The sequence below is a fragment of the Homalodisca vitripennis genome, chromosome X, assembly GCF_021130785.1.
Source record: "Homalodisca vitripennis isolate AUS2020 chromosome X, UT_GWSS_2.1, whole genome shotgun sequence".
Taxonomy (NCBI): Eukaryota; Metazoa; Arthropoda; class Insecta; order Hemiptera; family Cicadellidae; genus Homalodisca; species Homalodisca vitripennis.
The window spans coordinates 48,694,755-48,710,738 of NC_060215.1; the positions used below are offsets into that span (position 1 = coordinate 48,694,755).

A 15,984-nucleotide genomic window follows, 5' to 3' on the forward strand; every position below is an offset into this window, starting at 1 on the left:
GAAAACTACGCTTCTTGTACTATTTTCAGTTTTAAGCTAAAACTAATATATTTACTCATACAAAACTATACATTTTCTTAAACTAAGCTAAATTTGTAATCTTTAGGTTATCTTTGAATTTAAAATTTATATACTATATTATTCAGGCAGACCCCTCCCTTTTCTTTTAATATATTATAATATATTATTATTATAAAGGTTATTATAATAATAATTTTTACTATTATAACTACTTATTCCTTCATAAACCATTGTTCATTAATATAATTTCAATTTTAAACTATGTCTAAAGAACTAGAACAAAAGCTAAAAAGTTTTTTTTTAATAAATTGTAGTCACATTTAAACACATATATGTATATGCATTGAGAATAAACCTGCAATTCATCAAACATAGGCCAATACCACTTTCATATTTAAGTAATTCGCATAGTATTAACATTAGCACAAATCTGTTTTTTTCTTAACTTTTAAAAATTCATAATTTTGCTCAGAGTCAAATATCAAAGTTCAAATTTATACACTACTTTCACACCATACATATGTACATGCTGTGCAAAAACATGTCGCACCAGAGATATAGAGCTTTAAACTTTCAAAAATGTATAAATAATTAAGGAAACCTTTTTTAAGATTAAAACTCTATTTTAAATTAGTAAGCTATGCTATCTAACTGAAAAAAGTTTGAACTGTGATAAATCATCCATTCTTTGTTTTTTAAGCTTCCAAATAGTGAAATTTGTCAATTTTAAATACCTAACTTTGGGGACGATTTTGGGAGTTAAAATTTGCTTTTAAAGCTATGAAGAAGATAACAAGTATTGTAGAAGAGATCTTTCTGAAAAGAATGGTGTTGGTTCGAAAGCTCTAGCATAATCGAATCCAGTGATAATCAATTTAACGCTAATGTCTACAAAGCCAAAAATCACAAGATTCTCATAAACAAAAATGGCCACCATGCATAAACGGTAAAAGATAAAATTATTTAAAAACCATTTTTGAACCTCTTATGAGTATAGTAAAAACATATAAAAAATTAAAATATTTTAAAATAGTCAAGCAACTCTCATTGGACCACTTCATATGGATAAAAGATTAAAATGCAAATAAAAAAATTCCCCACTCACCATAAAAAAATTAAAATTAAAATATTTACCATAGTTCTTATTCTTATTGTATTATTGTAAACAAAATGACAGCAAATACAGTTAGATTTGCAGTACAAAACAATTTTTTACAGGTTTAAAATAGTTTGAAAAACTGGGGAAAACAGCTTGGCGTTTAAAGAAAGGGCAGTTGGAGAGTTAAAATCAGAATCCTTTCATAATTGTACAACAAAAATGGGGAGCTGCAGTATGATAAGCGGCCACACTTTAATAGTCAATTATTAAATCAACCATTGATAAAAACAAAATAAATGCTGTCAGGCATATTTACCCTGTAAAGTAATTTTAGGTAGGCCTACTATTCTGCTAAAACTTATTATAAATAAAGTTATATTATTTTCTATAACCTAAAATCACATTCTCATGACTTCAGATCACATCCCAGGTTGTCCAACATGATCTTACGTTGAAGAAGGGGCCACCCTGCACTTCTGGCAAAAAAATAAAAACATCCCTCGAGATAGTACCCAAATTCAAGCTCAGATCACGTGAGCACTTTTAAAGGTTATCTTTATGTTTGCTACTACTAGTAAAATATTTATGATAAACTAATCTAAACCCACTTATATCACATAATATTTCCATTCCTAGCTTCATTGCTTGCACAAAATCAGGCTGGGGTGCAGTATAATAAGAGGCCACCACCACAATAGAATCATAATATATCCTTAAAAATAGTAAAAAGAGACTAAATGTTAAACTGTTTTGTTTGTAACATTTTATAGATACACATAATAGACCTACGTACGTGGTTAGTAATGCATATAATTTTGTTTATATAGTTTAGATAATCATAAATATAATTATATTGTGGTGGTGGCCTCTGAAATATGATTATACTGCAGCCGTAGTCTGTTACTGGTCATTAAGAGAACCCCAAATCATTCAGCCCTGAAGCTGTTACTGAAATAACAATGTTGCTGGTAACAAATTATGCTGGATATAGGTTACCACTGAATAATGTGCTACTGACACTAATACTGCCCATCTGTAATGGCTGCTGGTACAATAGTGATGTAAATGTTTTATTTCTGTCAAAAGGTGTCAGCCACGTTTATCCTTCAAAATAGTAAAAAGTAAGTAAATGTTACACTGTTTCATTTGATACATTTTATATAAATATATATATATATATTGTATTGCTGCAACAAGATATATATATATATATATATATATATATATATATATATTATATATATATATATATATATATATTATATATATATATATATAGCCTAGATAGTTTTTTATTAATCATAAAATTATTACTTTATACGATTTTAAAACAGCCAAACTATACTGTAATTTGAAATACCTATAATGGAATTTGTAGTTACATCGAGGATTCGTTACTCATTAATAGACAATAGACAACTTTATTAACCGTTTAACAAGTAACGTACATGTAATAGGTTTAGTCAGTAGAGGCTAAGAGAAAAAATCATGGCTAAAACTAAAAACCAAAGGCTATGTAAAAACCATGCAGGATTAATAAATACTAAAAGTAAGCACTCCATGCATTAGAAGTAAGGGTTAAAGTCACTCTGAGATAAGGCAAGAAACTCACATTGATTGTTGAATGGGGTTGCCAAAAAGAAAGCAGTCAGTTTGTTTTTAAATTTTGTTGTCTTCAAGGTCCGAGCTGAGCCTGGAAGTTTATTAAAAAATAAAATATCTTGGTGATGTAGATTAGATTTAGATTTAGTGAGCCTTTTGTATGGAATATCAATAAGACTTTTATTCCTAGTGTCATATCTATGGACATCACTTCTTAATATTAAGCTCTCCTAACATATTAATGTTCCTTAATAGTCATAATAACATTGAAAATATAGAGATATATAGATTAACCACAGGCATGATATTCTGGGTTTTAAACAATGGTCTACAGCTAGTACTTGAGTTAACTTTACATATTATTCTAAGAGCTTTCTTTTGAAGTATTAAAATTCTATTTACACCAGAACTGCCTCCCCATAGACTGAGCCCATACTGGATTAGGCTTTGAAAAAATGCAAAATATGCTGTCTTAACAAATTGAATTGGGACACAGTCCCTTAGTTTTCTCAAGAGATATATTAATCTAGATAACTTACTACTTAAAATATGTACATGATCATGCCAAATTAACTTACTATCTAAGGTTATGCCTAGTAGGTTAACACTATCTTTAAAAACATTTACATTACTAAAGCCAAATATCATTTTCTGTGTTTTATTCATGTTAAGCATATAAAGGTTGGCTCGGAACCAACTCAAGACAGAGTCAAGTGAGTTCTGAATCGATACGACTAAGTCATGTATATCAGCATTAACATCAATCAGACTGGTGTCATCAGCATAACAAATTATATCAGAGTCGATGTTACAAGATAAGTTGTTTACCATAACAAGAAAGAGTAATGGCCCAAGATCGGATCCCTGTGGGACTCCGTGCACAATAGCACCCACCCGAGATCTATGACCATTTACTGTGACAATCTGCTCTCGGCCTCCTAAACATAAGACCTAAACAATTCCAAATTATTGTGATTTATATCGTAGTGCCTTAACTTTTCAAGCAATATACTATGTGATACAAGTTCAAAGGCCTTACTGAGGTCACAGAGTGTTACCCCCGTATTTAGCCTATGCTCAAAACCATCTAGTACGCAACTAACCAAGTGAGAGACTGCACTCACCGTTGAAAGGCATTTCCTAAAGCCATACTGGGCATCAGAGATCAAACCAATCATCAAACATCAATGATTCAATTATCATGAATATTCAAGTGTTGGTTGCTTATTACACTGTAGCCAAAAAGGGCATAAAATTGTTTTGAGATTTTACAGCAAAGTACGAGATATATCATTGGAAGTCTGGGTTGTGGTAAACATTTGTTTAATGAACAGGAGATATTTTGTTACAAATTCCCTTGAATATAGATTAGTTTTTTGTGATATCACTAGTACTAAAATGTTTAACCGAGATCTCTTTACAATATCATTAAACAATCATAAACTTCACCCCAATAACATGTCTCATGCTATAATTTTCAGGCACTAAAATAATAAAGGATGCCACTCTCTTCATACCACATTAGAGCCAGTGAGACAGTTACACATTATACATAGACCTAATTATTATCTCTTTATCTTTCCAACAATAACTGTATTAGGTTAACCTTTGATATTGAGGGTACGAAAGGTATAACCTCAAAGGGTAACTGATCTATGTTGAACTGTAATAGGCTCAATCACTGTTCTGGCCTTCTCTCTAAATATATAACCATTTTCGTTTTCGGCTGTTATTTATAAAAAAAATCAAAATGTCAATACATATATTTCAAATTAAAACTAATAATACTTACCTAAGTAGAATAACTGATTCAAATTCCCACTAATTACTAAATCAAATCACTTCACAAACAAAACACATAATATGAAAAAGACTAAAAGAATAATTATTGTTCCTATTTCTTTTTTTTCAATCTCCAGGTTGACGACTGCAGTGTTCTCACCTTGGGTAATGTTCTGCCCTCATCAGATTATATAATACATATTAACAATAAAGCTATTTTAAATTTTGTCCTTATGTTTGAGTGTTGATTTCTTCACTTTCAGTGAGTACACGACTTGAGTTAAGATAGATTACACTTCTTATAATATATCAATGCAGTTACAAATAAACTGTGCAAATTGAGCACATCTCTCTTATAAATGCATAACTTGGAATTACTTGGTAATGATTTGGTAATGGTAAGTTGATTACTTGGTAATGTGGTGAAAAACATTTGTATCGTTAATATATTATTATGATAATATATTATTATCATTACTATTAATTATTATCATACTATATAATATGTATACATAATTTATCTTCTGTTCCAAATTGAAATTTTATATCCAGAATCGTCAATGTCTTGCCGTAAATATTTCCATAAACCCTTTTCCTTCCTCTTGTTTCCCCTTGTCGCTTTGCGTATGCATATATATATATATATATATATATATATATATATATATATATATATATATATATATATATATATATATTATGTCAGAAAATCGTTGATGGGATATCGAATCCGTTTCTCACTGATGAGGTATAAGATGATACTGCTTAGGTATATAATTACTGATATAACTGCTACACTTGGCCGAGGAAACAGTATGATATAGCGAACATAGATTGGAAAGCAAGTTGTACTTTACTGTAACATCTACCATATTTACATATGGATACAACTGTCATAACGTCATAAGAAATCTACATATAAATTGCAACAACCACTGTTTGAAGAAACATATTAGGACCCGTCCAACGCAAAAAAATGGTCTTAACGTTTTGCTAGTGAATTGAGTAGCTGCTGATATCGTTAAGCACAATATATTTATAAACAGAAGCCAACGAACTGAATAAATCTACATAGAACTTGCAACAACCCTTGTTTGAAGACAAATATTAGGTCCCGCACAACGCAAAAAATGTTCTTACCGTTTTAGTAGTGAATTGAGTAACTACCGATATCGTTAAGCACAATATATTTATAGACAGAAGCGAAGGAAATGAAGAAATTCACTTGTAAATAGAATTCGCATCAACCACGGTATGACAAAAATATTAGGTTTCACCCATCGAAAGAAAATATGTTCTTAACGTTTTGGTGGTGGTTTGAGTAGCGGCCAATATCGTTAAGCACAATAATATATTTATAGACAGAACCCAAGGAATTGAAGACATTTACATAGAACTGGGAACAACCACTGCATGACATAAATATTAGATCCCACCTAAATAATGAGAGGTTTTCTGAAGTTTTTTGTGGTGAACGTAGTAGCTAACAATTGTTTTATATTAATTTTAATTATTATTAAAAACATTAAACCTACAACTAACTATGTCATATGCCATACTTACCCCGAAATACACTACACCCTACTTCGATCACCTCGTCTATTTCAGAAAGAATCCTTCTACAACCAGAACCTGCTTAGACGATGATAGTGACTACACGAAGGAGGTGTCGCTGTCATGAGCAACATGTTCTCCTCTCCCTGGCAACATAATTTATTGAAGTGGTAAATGGACACACTTGTCCCTCAGATTGATAACGTATATTCAGTTAGTTTATAAGAATACTCTTTACAGGTTATGAATTAAGTAAAAAATAAATTAACAACAAATAATTTTTGGAAATTGTAAATGTTTTACAGCTGTATTTTTCAACATTGTTTATTGAATGGGATTTGTGAAATAACTGAAAAAGCGCAGTGATACAGTCCCACGAATATTTTAATAATTTTTTTGCTTAACTCACAGCCTGTGTAAATTCATTCACATACTATATCATGCATGTATATACATGCATTTCTTTAACAGTTTCTGCTATTGATGTTCGTAGAATAGGTCCATAGTTGCATGGTGGAGATACATTTGTTGGTGTTGGGTATTTGTAACATAAATGTGAAATACTTAATATACTTTAAGAAATTGGAATAACATATTTGTTGATATTATCTTTTAAGTTTGTAACCGTTGATTTGAAAACCAGAGGCGTAAGTTTATATTCGATAGCAAAGAAGAGCCTGGAATTCAGGAGAGCTAAGCAAGCGGGTAGAGTCGCGATGTGTAGAGTTGACATATTTTTAGGGTTGCCGAACCCCGCGTTAGTTGAACCGTAAAGTTGATCGGGAATATTACTGTGCAGACTGAGAGATAGTATGGCAAAGAGGATATTTCCTTACTCAATGCCTTACGGATAACGGCTATTATAGATTGTAACTGTACAGAATGAGGAAGAAGGGAAAGTCCACTTGCATTTTGTAGAACGCCTAGGTATATCCCCAGGTTAAGTGTTAGAGAGAGCTTCTTAGCCCTAACTTCGCCTGGTAAAATAAGATATTCTTTACTTTTTTCACTTTTTTATATCACGGATCACACACCTTCTTCGGGTGTGTATGGTGGTTAGAAGAAAGAAGAGAGGTGACAATGAAGTTGTTGTTGGAAGAGTTCCAGTTACAGATCATCGTTGGAGCTATGCTTCGATGGCAGGACTGTTGGAACATGGTGGCCCAGTGCGTGAGAAAACTTAGGGCAAACTGGCGAATCTGGATCGTGAACAACTGATATAGATATAAAAAACAAGATGCTGATAAGATCTGATTAATCACAAATAAAAGTATAGCTCGAGGTATTTTCAGACAAGTCAAAGAAAGGTGGTGTTTTTTTAGTGGGTATGCCTTCGGGATACTATCTGGTGGAGAGCCCCACACTTTTTTGGTTGGTTAGGGTAAGACAAAGCGTTCGTGCAGTAATGCATTTTTTTTCACCACCTCAGTACCCCAAAAAATAAAATAATAGTTTGTGTCATATTAAATCTTACTTTTTGTTGTAGCCCTCATCTTTTTAGAATTTCTTGACTACGTGGAAAACAAGTACGAGCAGAAAGGTAGGCAGGTAGGTTCTGATAGAAAGGTGGGTTTTAATTACTTAAAAAACTGCTAAGCAATTATATTACTAATTATGACTAGACAAATGGTTTTCTGACAGTCGACACCACCAGTTTGGCGTTTGTATATTAAAATACAACATACAGAGCACCGGTGTACAAATTTTCATTGCGAGAATTTGTTTGGATTTGTGTCAGGAGCGATATTTAGTAGAGAACGCAGTCTAAAGGTGCATTTAATTTATACGTTACATTTTATAAGGTCGAGTTTTATATTTGGTATTTTGTTATGCGACTAACAGGACACCTTGTGGAAATTTTCAATACGAAAAACTGTGTAGATTTGGTGAACGATCGCTTTTTAATAATTAGTTTTATACATTTTATCCTATTTTTTTACATTATCGGAAGCGCCTTCAAATCGAGAACTGTAACATTTAAACACAAAATACAATGGAACGATAACTTCACAGTCTGGACGACCAAGTGACGCTATTACGGTAAGCATACCACTCTTCACGGACGAGCTCCTCATGCAGTGGAAAAATGGGGTGATCAAGACCGGCGGAGAGAAAGAGTGGGGGCAGAGCCGAGCAATACCGATAAATCCCGAAAATTCGTAGCCTGGTCGTTATAAGTTTATAAAGGCCAGCCAACAGGCAAAAAGAAAGAAAGAAAAGAAAACCCTGAACATGCGGGTGATATGGAAATGGAACTCAGTTCGGAACGGTTTTGATTCCTATTATCTTACGAATTAATGAGTCGTTTTATATCCGAACATATCTGCAAAGCATAGAAATTATATCGAATTAATTATATTAATATTGAACTTTCTTTATAACTCCAAAGACTCTTTACAATATTTGAGATGGTGCACAACGAATAATATGTCATAATTTCATCATATTTTGCATCACGGTGGTATGCTTAGGTATCCGTTTAAATAGGATTTTGAGGAACGGATAAATTAATGTGGACATGTGGTCTTCTCTTCTCTGCCTGGTGTCCTTAGGTATGCCTATCCCGAAAAGGTGGACAACGAGTGGAAGAATCCAGGACAAGATAACATTAATGTGTACTAAGTGTTCTGTCGTTTTGTTTGCTTAGTTTAGACAACGTATGTGGTTCTTCAATAGAGGAACCTTCTAACGTGTTTGTGATTGATTTAAGGTTGTTAGAAGTGAGGTTACTTTTAGGAGCATGGAGCTGGAGCATTTATTTGTGGTTTATTATCACTGTTGTGTAACTTTATTGGACAACGGTTGACAGTTGGAATGATGGGAGTTTATCTGATATATACGTGAGTGAGTTACACATGTGTCTGTATATATTAGGTTCAGTTCTGGATAACCCAGACGATTTACCTCCAATGTCATTATCTGAAGAAGAGAGCATTTCTTTTATCTTTTATCTCCTTACAAAAAAAGGTAAGTAAAACTATTGTAACCTATAGTATGTGTTGGTTTTCCTGACAGTGTAGTAGACTGTGCCCCAAATGTGTATATAAAGTTGTATCAAAATAGGCTCCTACGTTTCTGGGGTATGGCCATCCATAGATTGGTTTTGTCAGTACTTAGTTAAATCGGTGTGACTCCGAAAATAGGCGCGGCCTAAGAATGAGAGCTGTATTGTAGTATAGTAGATCATGTATTGAATGTGTATAGAAAGTTTTATTAAAATCGGCTCTTACGGTTTTGAATACGGCCATCTATATGTTTTTCCAGTGTTTGACATGTAAAATCGATATACGGTATCTCTGAAAATAGGCCTGTCCCAAGAATGAGGCTAATATTGTAGTATAGTAAACTGTGTTTCAAATTTGTATACACAGTTTTATCAAAATCGCTATCCATAGATTTCGTTTTTCAGTATTTGACATGTAAAATCGATAAATCTCCGAAAATAGGTGCGGCCGTAGAATGAGGACAATACAGTATAATACAGTAGACCATGTGTTGGATGTGTATAGAAAGTTTGATATCTAGATTTTTGAGGTACGGTCCTTTACAGATTTATTTTTTTTCATTTGGCCTGTGAGATTAAGGGGAGTTGAAGGTCGAAAGGTCAAAAAATAACAAAAAAATTTTTTTTAGCTAAATTTGTTCTCTGTATCTTTCTGTACATTTTGATACCAAACATGGCCTATAAAAGTTGTTCTAAGTATTTTTTATTTAATTTTATAAAATAGTCTGCATAGCCAATTTGCGACCAGTTCAGCTTTCACCAACTTCTATTGACGATAATTATTTCTGTATTTGTTTGCACTTTGCATAGTACTCAAAGTGAAGAGTAAAGGTTGAAGAAAAATCAATATTGGCAACACTTACTGCATATTATTTGTTGTCTATTGCTGTTTTTCTTGTCTGCTTAGACTAACCTAGTATTGTTTACTGTTGTTTTCTGGTTTGTCAGTGAGAAAGGTAAACAAAGTGTTGTTGTTTGTGTTTATTATTTATAATATTGAAATATTTTAGAGTTTAGTTGTAAATATGCCGAGAGTGCAAATAAAAAAACGTAAGTTTCACGGTAACAGGTTTACATAATGCTAATCCAAGGCAGGAAGCAGAGACTGAGGTTAGGCCTAGGCCTTCAGTCATCAGTTCTGCTGAAAAGAAAATTGTAGGCAAATTAGATACTTATGATAGCTTTGATGCTTCAGATAGAAACTTATTAATTTCATACAACATTTTGTGTTCAGTGTTTTCTAACTTTGTAGCTTGTAAGGAGTGTGGATCTGACGTTTTGATAAAAGACGATATAGAAAAGCGTAATGGGCTGGCAAGTAATTTAGTTCTAAAGTGTACAAATGATGACTGCACATTTAGTCATGAATTTTACTCTTCTAATTTTATTGATAAAAATAATACTTTTGATATCAATCTAAGAATGTTTTATGGTTTGCGGTGCATTGAAAAGGGGCCAGAAGCTGGAAAACTTTTGTGTGGAATGTTGAACTTGCCTTCGCCTTGCACCTATGTAAGTAAATATACGAATACTCTCAGAAACTCTCTAGCTACTGTTACTGATAGTTGTATGAAAAATGCCACATTAGAAGCAATAAATGAGAATATAGATGATAAAGATGAAAAAAAAATTAGTACAGGCATTCCAATTGCTTTTGATGGAACGTGGCAAAAGAGAGGATTCGTATCCAAAAATGCGTGTTGTACTGTTACGAGTGTTGATACCGGAAAAGTGTTGGATGTGGAAGTGTTGACAAAGTACTGCAGTGGATGTGAAAAAACAAAAGGCAACAAAGGTAAAATAAAAAGTCATGAACCTAATTGTTTAAAAAATTATGAGGGGACAAGTGGCGGCATGGAGTGCGTGGCTGCTGTTGCAGTTTGTCGATGATCGATACCTACGCGTGGCGTACGGTATGTAAAATTTTTAGGTGACGGCGACTCTAAGGCTCATCTGGCTGTAGTGGAAGATAATACTTATGGTGATGACACCCCTGTTGAGAAGCTTGAATGTATAGGGCATATTTCCAAGAGAATGGGCACAAGGCTGCGAAAATTAAAAGCAAGGCTTGGCGGTAAACCTCTGTCAGATGGTAAATCTATAAAAGGAGTAGGTAGACTTACAGATAAAGTTATTGATAAATTTCAGTCATATTATGGCAATGCAATTAGAGCTAATGTAAATAGTTTGGATAAAATGAAACGTTCTGTATGGTCCATATATTTCCATTACATCTCTACGGATGAACACCCGAGCCATCAGCTATGTCCACCTGCACCGGAAACTTGGTGCAAGTACAATAAAGCTGTTTATGAAAAAAAAAACTTCAAGCATAAAAATACAGTTCCTGTTGCAGTAATGGAAGTTATAAAACCTATTTTTCAATCATTGGCTGATCCTAGTCTCCTTAAAAAATACCTACATGGAAAAACCCAAAACGTTAACGAGTCTTTCAACAATATAGTCTGGAGTAGAATACCTAAGAATGTATAATTTGTTGGAAGAAAAACTTTAGAAATAGGGGTATTTGATGCAATCTTGACATTCAATGATGGAAACTTAGGTAGATTAAATGTTGTGAAAGAACTTGGGATTGTTAACTACGGTATAAACACTGTTGTGGCGCTGAAAAAAGTTGATGAGGTTCGACTTCAAAAGGCTCAACGGGCAGCACAGGATGCAACCAAAGAATCCAGAATTGCTAAAAGAAGAAAGAAACTTGAAGAAGAAGAAGGAGCATCCTCTCAATACTGCCCAGGTGGATTTTAAGGTAAAATATTCACAATAATAAGCTGATTTTTTACATTTATGTCGTTTTCCGAAAGTTGCATTTTTTAGTTTTAGGAACCATTATCTCAGGTACTAGTAGAGTTATTGCTTTGAAATTTTTACTGGCTGTTTGTATATATGTAATGTACAAGATAAACTAGCCTACAATGAATAAAATTCTTCAACTAGAAAAAAAAAAAATTTATAATATTAAAAATTTTTGAAAAAAAAAATTTGCGATTGAAAAAAAATTTATAATTTTCAAGTTATATTACCTATCAAGCTAATTGTAGTTTATTTTACTTATTATGATGCAACAATCAAGCATAAAAAATTTCATGCTGTTAGTTGCTATGGTTACCCAGATATGTGTTCCTAAAATTCTTACTTTTAACATGGGCGGGAATGGGGCCTTCAACTCCCCTTAAGTACACTTTGTTCATGAAAACTGGTATTTTTAGTTTAGAAAGCCAGGTTTCCAAGTAGATTCTATAGATTATTTTGTATTTGTTCTTTTTCTTTTCAAATAATAAAATTAATTTAGATTTGTTCATTGAACTGGTTCAGGAACTAGGTCAGGAGTATTTCATGAACCAGATTAGGATTCGTGTCATAGGATTAGTTTTTTCTATGGATGGAATCTATGGGCAGTTTCATACTGTTTTGGTTTTAAAATTTTAAATGTATGTTTTCTGAACCTCATCATATTCTTTCTGCTACTAACACAATCACTAGTTAAAACTTTAAACCTGATATTAGTAGACATAACTCCAGGTAATAAACATTAGTTGAGAGGCCTATTTTGATTATGGTCTAAGACATACCATAACCTCTTACACCAGGGAGTTTAAGGGTTCAAAAACTGCAATCGACAATATCTGTACTAACATTGATCCTAGCTTGATAAATAGCAATGTGGTGATGACTGCTTTATTGGATCATCATGGGCAGATAGCTGTGATCGTCCTCCCAGCTAAAACCATACTTTTGCATAAGTTTAGAATGACGTGAAGGATAACATCCTGCAATATCCAAAAATTCAGGCATTTCCAAAAAAGTGAGATATGGAGTAGTGTGTTAAACCAGAGGACTTCAGTGACAAATTCAATGAATTTACAAATCTAATTTCTTATTACTTTGAAGTAACTTTTCATCTGACACAGACAATAATACTCCCTCTTACTTTTTCTAGCAAGATCGTCACTAAGAGTCCTGAAATTCTAAGACTCAAGGACCAGCTACAGTTTTGGTATTCCTTTACGGAGGACTTAAAATCCTTACATCCCTCCAGATTGGTGTACAGAAAATTAAGACGTTCCTATAAAAGTGCAATAAGGAAGTCTAAGTCGGATGAACTCCTGAGTAGAAAAGCTGAATCAGCAAATAAGTAAAAAACCATTTGGACTCTCATTAATGACTGCAAGCCTTTCAGAAGAAAAAATACTGTTGTCCCCTCTTTGCTTGATTCTGGTGGTAATGAAGTTAGGTATCCTGTCAGGGTTGCCAATATGTTTAACAACTTCTTCTTACTGTAGTTACTTTTATCCTTAGGATCATTCTTTTTATGAATTGGGATAACTTTTGCAATCTTTAAAAAGTCAGAGAATTCACCACATATAAAAGAAGAATTTATCAAATGAACAAGCACTTTACAAAAGTAATGTTTTACTGATTTTGTAACAGTTATGGGAATATCATCATATCCACATGATTGCTTATTTTTAAAAGAATTAATTACTTTGAGAACGTCATCCTCATTAGTTTCTTTGAGGTAAAAGAGTTTTTGTATATTATAATTAACATTGTTAGGCAGGTTACTTGTCCTATAAACTAAGCTATTGTACGTACATTTGTCCAAATTCAAATTTTCATTTGGGTTTCTTATACTTAAAGAGTATGAACTAAATATGTTAATTATTGTAAATGGATCATTAATTACTTTATAATTTTCTTCAATTATTATGTTGTTACAGTAATTTTCATTTTTGTTTGATGTTTCAGAATTTACAATATTCCAAGTTGTTTTATTTACGTTTTGGGACTTTTTTATTTTTCAATTATAATAATCTTTTTTTTGTGGAAGCTAAGTTTTTCCTTTACATTCTATTTTTTGCTTTTAACACACTGAGCAATTCTTAATTCTTACTTAACCTGGCAATTTTGTTGAATGATTTCCTTTTTTCATCATTTAAAGAAGAATTTACCCAGTTATTATAAGATTGTTTAATTTGAAAAGTTTTGGAGGGAATGCTAAGTATGGCAGAAACTGAACAATGAAACACATGAGTTGGAAAACAAACTACATAATTCATATTGAAACAGTTTTCAGTTTGTTGTGTGAATTATTATTATTCAATACGTTAATATTTATATCCCCTGCTATAGTAATATTTTTTTTATTCTTTAGAACTATTTCAATAAGAAAACTTAATTTATCCAAGAAAATATTAATATTTCAACAAAAAAATCCAAACTCTGCATAAAAATAAAAAACTACTCAGTTAACTGAAAAAACATTGGAATGACTACTACCAAAATGACAAAATTTGTAATAGGCGACAACGTCTTTACGTAGGTCAGAGGATACTCTCACTGGCCAGGGATAATTGATAAAGTGGAAGAGGGTGACAGGTACAAACCTACAAAATACCATATATACTTTTTTGGAACCTATGACAGTGCAATCCTCAATGAAAAACATGTATGTTCATACGCAGAGAACATAAAAGTACTTGGGCTACCTAAAACAGATCATTTTAGAAACAAAAACTTGAATAAAGCACTGGATGAAGCAGAAAAATATCTGAACCCCAATCAATGCTTGTGCGACAGTGACATTAGCCCTCATAACTTGAACATCTTAACAAATGGCAACTCAGTAATCAGTAGCACACCATACAATATAGGACAGGTGGTAGAAAAATAAACAATTACCACTCTCTTGAGGAAACCAACTTAGAGACTTCCTTATCACTTGCAGCGGAAGTGTGCAATGCTCTACTTCTGGAAAACACTGAACTCAGAAATACTATTAATGACAAGTGCAATGAAGCTAGAGTGTTAAACAACCACATTTCTACACTTATGGAGGAAACACTTTTTATAAATAAACATTTACACGACTTGAAACTAGTCAAATCAACATATGAACTGGAAATGGAAGAAAAACTTACATCTAATGAAATTTTCCGAATTGGAAGACGAAATTAGATTTCTAAAAGATAAATTAACCCGTGAACAAACATTTAAAGAAGAATTATTAATACAGGCTGATAATGAAAAAAACATATATTAAAGATCAAAACATATCTCTAAATATAAAAGTGTCTCTTCTAAATTCTAAAGTTACAACTAGCAACTGAACTATTAAACATTAGGACAAATAAAATGAATCTTGAAGAAAAAATCACTAACATTCAAGAAAACGAAAAACGTTTAGAGTATGAAGTACAAGATAAAAACAGACTTCTCAACAAACTCAAATTAAACCATGATAAAATTTTGCAAAAACTTAATAAGAGGACAAAACAATCTCTTCTAACTAATATACAGCATTATCAGGACACAAATGTATTCAGTGTAAAAAGAAAAAGTGAAGAACACATTAACCACTTCAACAAAAAGGATAACTTTACTCTTGAAAATACTCACTAACTAAACCATACCCTCTATCTTGGCGAAGATAGCTGTCCATACTATAAAACTTTGACCAACAAACTCAATAAGATATTAACTACGAGAATCAGCCAAACTGCAACTAAAAAACTGAATGAAAAACCTCCCTTCCCTATTTTTGACAATACCACGCTAGGTAACAAAAAGAAAACAACAAACTTCTTCACTGTTTCATTGCAAGTAGCAAAAAATAGAAAGCTAATGGATAAAATGGTTTGCCACTCTAACTCTGAACCAGGCCCAATACAAAATGAACCAGGAAGGACAACAATAAACAAAAGAAACAAATCTCATCCTCTAAACACTGTAGTGAAGGATAAAAGTGTAAGCAATGAAGCATTTTTTGACAAAAACTTAAGCTTCTTCATTGACTACATGACAAAGCACTATAGTTATAGTGGGAGACGACAAAACGAATCACAAAAAGATGATAGGACCCTCACTTCTTTAATCACACCTACAGTGACATCAAAAGGAA

The 15,984-nt window shown here is 32.5% G+C and overlaps 1 long non-coding RNA gene across 1 annotated transcript in view; it reads left to right on the top strand.

The window, feature by feature from the left end:
* The first annotated feature begins 11,512 nt into the window (after positions 1-11,512).
* Positions 11,513-15,984, top strand: part of LOC124368985 — a 28,897-nt gene continuing 24,425 nt past the window's right edge. The window contains exon 1 of the long non-coding RNA XR_006923028.1: positions 11,513-11,832. This is a non-coding gene — a long non-coding RNA (uncharacterized LOC124368985). The remainder of the gene's footprint in view (positions 11,833-15,984) is intronic.